The 6,000-nt window shown below is 47.1% G+C and overlaps 1 pseudogene; it reads left to right on the top strand.

Annotated features, from left to right (window-relative positions):
• Positions 1-3,214, top strand: part of LOC102820942 — a 9,340-nt pseudogene extending 6,126 nt beyond the window's left edge.
• Positions 3,215-6,000: the final 2,786 nt, after the last annotated feature.

The following is a 6,000-nucleotide window of genomic DNA, read 5'->3' as shown; positions in this document are numbered from 1 at the left end:
CAGAGCTCCGGAGAGTTGTCAATGGCTGGGTTTGGGGAAGTAGATCACCTGTGTTCCTTTTGAGGTGTTTCTGGGTGGACCTGAAATTCCAACCTGTCTGTCATTAGCCAAGCATCTTAAGTGTCTGCATCACCCAGGGACTTCAAAATATTCCACGTGTTTAATCAATAACCAGCCCCTCTGGCTGATGAATCGCCGTGTGTTGTGGTCGTCTACTCTGCTGAAGATGCAGAACAAGAGAAGGGGCCCTCTGGGAACCAGGAGTGTGTCTGGAACACAGGCCTTGATTTCTCATTGCCAGCTGGGGCTGAGGGCTAAGCCAGTGCGGCAGATTTGGGGGCAGCATGCCAGACTGTGTCTCTCTACCACACCCTTCCTGAGGAATAAGGGTGCAGCCTGCTCGGCGTACAGTTGGGAGTGGCTGAAAGCAGTGAGACATTTCTATTAATGTAGTCAGTAAATAAATAAAGGAGGGCTTAAGCTTAGTGTACAGCAATCAGTTGAGATCTACAGGGTAATTAGCACTGCAGGGGGCTGCAGGGCTGTGGAGTCAGGTTTAAATGAGTGAGTTCACTTTCACTGAGGCACCCCCTGGGGAGCAGAAAACACAGCCCAGGAAGGAGCTGGCAGCAGGGATGTAGGGCTGGGGACCCCCATTACCACCCAGGACCAGGTGTCTTTATGCACACACACCCCATGATTCCCAGGCAGCTTGCTCTGTGTACCACTGTCCTGGATCAACTGCTCCTTTCTCTGGCATATGACAAAGACAGTTAAGGCATCTCTAAGAACTCATATGGCACAGGTGTGGGGAAGCAGAGTCATCTCTGCTGAGACCTCTATGCACCCTTGACACCTGCACTTGTATCTGTGCATACTGCGTGGGGGTGACTGGAAGGGCATATGATGGGGACCTGTGTGTCCTGTTCCACTCATCCCTGGAAACTGCAACTTCAGTCCCCAGAGTTCTAATTGCCTCTCTCTTCCCCTCCCTCTTACCCATTTATATTCAGCAAAGATTTATTGGGCTACTACCATTTGCCAGGAAGTGTTTGTGACTTGTTGTTTGTTAGTTGCCTCCAAACTCCCAACAATCTTCTGTACAACAGAAAGAAATGTTGCCCGATCTTTCAACATCTTCATAATCATTGTTGTTTTTGTTGTTGTTAAGTGCCATCGAGTCGATTCCAACCCATAGCAACCCTGTATAAGGTTTCCAAGGAGCAGCTGGTGAGCTTGAACCGCCGACCTTGCAGTTCAAATGACTTTGCAGTCTGGCGCACTAACCCACAGCGCCACACCAGGACTCGCCAGCATGTCTCAATTAATTGTTGCAGTCACTGCATGGTGCCTTCCAACCTCAGGAGCTCGTCTTCCAGCACGATATTAGACTATGTTGTGCTATGATCCATAGGGTTTTCATGGGCCAATTTCTTGGAAGTACAACACCAGGCCTTTCTTCCCAGTCTGTCTTAATCTAGAGGAGGGATGGGGAAACTTTTTTTCTGCCAAGGGCCATTTGGATATTTATAACATCATTTACGGGCCATACAAAATTATCAACTTAAAAATTAGCCTACTGTATTTGGTCAAACGTTTAATTAACTCACCCATAATGTGATGGCTAAGTCCTGGTGAGGCACTGTGGGTTAATGCGCCAGACTACAAAGCTGTTTGAACTGCAAGGTTGGCGGTTCAAGCTCACCAGCTGCTCCTCAGAAACCCTGTACAGGGTCACTATGGGTCAGAACTTACTCAATGACACAACAACGTTTTGGCTGGAACTGCGGTTGCTTTGGCAGGGCCAGACAAAATGGGCCTTATATGGTCCACAGGCTGGACATTCCCCACACCCGGTCTAGAAGCTCTGCTGAAGCCTGTCCACTATGGGTGACCTGGCTGGTATTTGAAATACTAGAAGCACAGCTTCCAGCATCATAAGACCTACAAGTCACCGAAGTATGACAAATGGACAGACGGCAGTGGTTGGACCATGTTGGGCACTAGGAAAATAAAGATATGCAATGCACAATTCTTGCTCCCAAGGAACTTGAAGTCTGTACCATTGGCAGTTAAGAAGCTGGGTGATTATGTACAGGATCTGCGTAGCTGTTATTAAGTGCCATCGATTCAGCGCTGACTCATAGAGACCCTGTATAGATGGGGTTTCTGAGGAGTGGCTGGTGGGTTCGAACTGCCGACCTTACCGTTAGCACCACACCAGGTTGTTGTTGTTGTTAAGTGCCGTAAAGTTGATTCCAACTCATAACGACCCACCATGGGGTTTTCAAGAAGTGACTGGTGAGCTTGAACCACTGACCTTGCGGTTCAAATGGACCTTGCAGTCCAGTGCATTAACCTACTTGGCACGTGGCCAAGGCAGGTTTGTGCTGAAACCTGAATATTGAAAACTTGAAAGAACCACAGACAAAAGGTGGTGAGTATGTGTTTGTGTTGTTCTCAGAAGAAGAAACAAAAACTCCACAGGAAAAGGGTCTTGGGATGTTTGAGAAAGCATCCAAGCACCATGTTGGCTATATGTAACACAGTTGGGTACCAGAGCAAGGGATGCTATAGAGAGGCCCTGGAGTGATGCTGACATGAGGTTGGTATGGTAAGCAGGCACTCTGTCCTTGACGGTCTTGTCAGCCTTGTGAAAGAGTTTGAATTCCACCCTTAGAGTAACGAGGAGTCAGCAGGGATTTTAATCAAAGGAGTGACATGATGCCATTTGCATTTTTGGAAAGTCACTCTGGCTGCAAAGCAGAGAAAGGAACAGAGGGGCCGTGGCCCCTGGTGGAAAACCTGGCGAAGCTGGGCAGGACGGAGGAAGCTGCTCCAGACATTGCCCTTTTCTCACCTGCTGGCTTTGAGTCTCAGTGGAAAGAGAAGCTTCCTGGAGGAAGGGAGATGCTGAGGCCCAGACTGGACTCACGGCATTGACAAGAGAGCCTTCTCAGTGAGACCTGTCCTGTAGGAGGCTGGGGCAGGGGGCAGCTACCACCTGGGTGGAGGGCGGGCAGGGCTGAGTCAGGCCAGTGTGTTCTCAGGCTGGTCCCTTTCTCTCCATGAGATCATATCTGGGTCAAAGAGCATGTAAAGCAGGCCGACCCCAGCGGTCACACAAAGCCCATTCAGCCCAGCCCCTATTCACTCACCTCCTCTCCCTCAGAGCCTGCGCTGCTGCGACCCCAGCCCCCAGCTCAGCGCTTAAGCCCCAGCTTTGATGTCCAAGAACAGAAAACGGCGATTAAATGTTGTTTTAAAGAGCGAGCGCTTGCTGCCCTCCCATCTGTCAAGAGAAAGCTGAGGCCTGAGGGAGGGGAGCGGTGGGGGAGGGGCGGGAGTCCTGGAGAGGGAGACTACATGTGTTTGGGGGGTGGAGAGAGGGTGGGGGCAAAGGGGACTGGAGGATGAAGCTCAAAACAACAAATACATTTTGGCATGTTTTCCAAGATGAGAAAGATGGAGAGGGAAAAGATAATGTGGGACAGAAACACAAAAGCAAGAAGAAGCCCCAAGAGAGGGAGTGAAAAGCCGGAAACGGGGGAGGGGGGCTAGAAGATAGGAGAGATGATGAGGAAGAAGAGGGGAAGGAAGGAAGAACAACTGGGGGAGAGGATAAAGGAGGCATGAGGGGAAGAAGAAATGAAGTAAAGAAAAAGAGAAGAGCAGAGAGAAAATTAGAGAAAGAAAACTGTTCTGTATCTCTTCCTGAGTAGGCTGTCAGTTGAGTACTTCGAAGGAGGTTCTCAACTCAGCAACTCCAGGGTCAGGGTGTCCTCCAGTCCTGCCCAGGCAGCAGGCAGGTTCGGAGAAGAACCCACATAGATTGCCCAGAGGGAATATGACCTGGGGGGAATGGTCCTGAGGGCCTGAGGGTTAAAGCTACAGGTAGGCTCTTTCTCTGCATGCTTCGCACGGTTGAACAGCCTGGTGACCCATTACAGGAATTATTGCTGGTGTCCCTTCGTTACCAAAACTAGTTTGACTCCTGGTGATGCCATGTGTGTCAGAGTAGAATTGGGCTCCACAGGGTTTTTTTCAATGGCTGATTTCTTAGTAGATTTGCCAGACCTTTCTTCCAAGGCTCCTCTGAATAAATTCAAACTACTAACTTTTCAGTTGGTAGCTGATCACTTGACCATTTATTTTACCCAGAATACATCTTGGATAGGTTAGAGATTATTTTGGCCAGAGATGGACCGCTAAAATGGCCTCAGGCAAAGGTGCTGGATGAACACACCGTGTCTATGATTACGTGGAATTGGATTTACTGCTAAAGATGACCTTGGGGATATTTCCATCTCCAGAAACAGAGAAGAAAGGGAGATAAGCAGTCTTGACCCAGAGTCGAGGAAAGGAGAAGAAATGGTTTTATAGGAGTCCTTTTCTTGCTAGTGGCAATGCTGAACTTGGACCCTCACCTCCTACCTGTTCCCTTTCTACAATCTCTTTTTTTTGGGGGGGTGGGGTGGGGTTGGATCTTGGCTGTCACAGACACAAGAACCTTTAATTAAGTGGAATCTTCTTCTGGAGAAATTTCTGAAACTTGCTAGCTGCCAAGTTGAGACAAATCAGGAGAGCCGTGCCTCTGGAGTCCTGAGAAAAATGAACTTAACTTGGCATCAGGAGATATGAAGCCAGCTCTGCCTTGATTTCCCATCAGATCCGCCGCCTTGAACAGCTCTAGCATAAACACATGTGTCCTGCTGCTCCTAGAATATTAGCTCCATTAGGGCAGAGCATTTTTGTTTGATTCTTTGCTATTATTCTCAATGCCTACAAGCACTTACCTGAAACAAGATAATAAATACATTTTAAAAATCCAAGCCTATTGCCATCAAGTTGACTCTGACTCATAGCATATGTCACAGGGTTTTCTTGTTTGTGCTCTGGTAGCGTAGTGGTTACGAATCGGGCTGCGAACCACAAGGTCAGCAGTTCGAAACTACCAGCTGCTCCGCGGGAGAAAGATGAGGCTTTCTGCTCCCGTAAAGATTAACAGCCTCGGAAACCCTGTGCAGGGTCGCTATGGGTCGGAACTGACTCAACAGCACTTAACAACAACAACAACAGTCTTTATAGAAGCCAACCACCAGGTCTTTCTTCCACAGAACTCTGTGTTTGAAATGCCAACCTTTCAGTTAGTCACTGTTGTTGTTAAGTGCTATCAAGTCAGTTTCGACTCATAGCAACCCTGTATAGGGTTTCCAAGGGTTTGAACTGCTGACTTGGTGGTTCATAGTCAATCATAAACTTCTTGTGCCATCTTGGTATAAAGTTGTTATATAAAGTTGTTAAGTGCCACTCAATCTGTTCTGACGCACAGCTACCCAGTTAGGGTTTCTGAGGCTGTAAATTTTTGTAGGAGCAGAAAGTCTCATTTTTCTCCTAAGGAGTGGTTGGTGGACTTGAACTACCGACCCTGTAGTTTGAAGCCCAGTGCTTATTATCCTACAGAGCCACCTTGATCTCTGATATAAGGTTGCCGTTGATATTAAGTGCCATTGAGTTGATTGTAATTCACGGTGGCCCTGTATAGGGTTTCTGAGGAATGTGGTTCAAACCGAGCTTGTGTTTCAGTATTTATCCTACAGTACCACACTAGGACTCCCTGTAGGCCCTCAAATATTTGTTGAATGAATGAGTGAATGAAAACTTATTTCATACTCATACTAGAGATTAAATCAGTATACTTTGACAGTATTTTTTAAAACTATAAAGTGTTAGCAAAATGCTGCTAAGTGTGCATGTGCTTTGTAACTGTCACATAAATAAGGCGAGATGTGTATAAAACCAAGTATTCTCTTCTCCCATTTCCAGGCAGAACTCTCAGTTCTATAGAACTCCCAATCCTAGAAAAAGGAGAAAAAGCAAAGCCCTTAATAAAAACACACACCAAAAAACAAACAAAGGAAACTTCAATTCAGAGACAACTGAATTAACTTTATTCTCTTCTAACTGCAGATTCAAGGTATACAACTGAACATTGCTATT

Source organism: Chrysochloris asiatica, unplaced genomic scaffold (genome assembly GCF_000296735.1).
Source record: "Chrysochloris asiatica unplaced genomic scaffold, ChrAsi1.0 scaffold00008, whole genome shotgun sequence".
Taxonomy (NCBI): domain Eukaryota; kingdom Metazoa; phylum Chordata; class Mammalia; order Afrosoricida; family Chrysochloridae; genus Chrysochloris; species Chrysochloris asiatica.
This window is presented reverse-complemented; position numbering and strand designations above follow the sequence as displayed.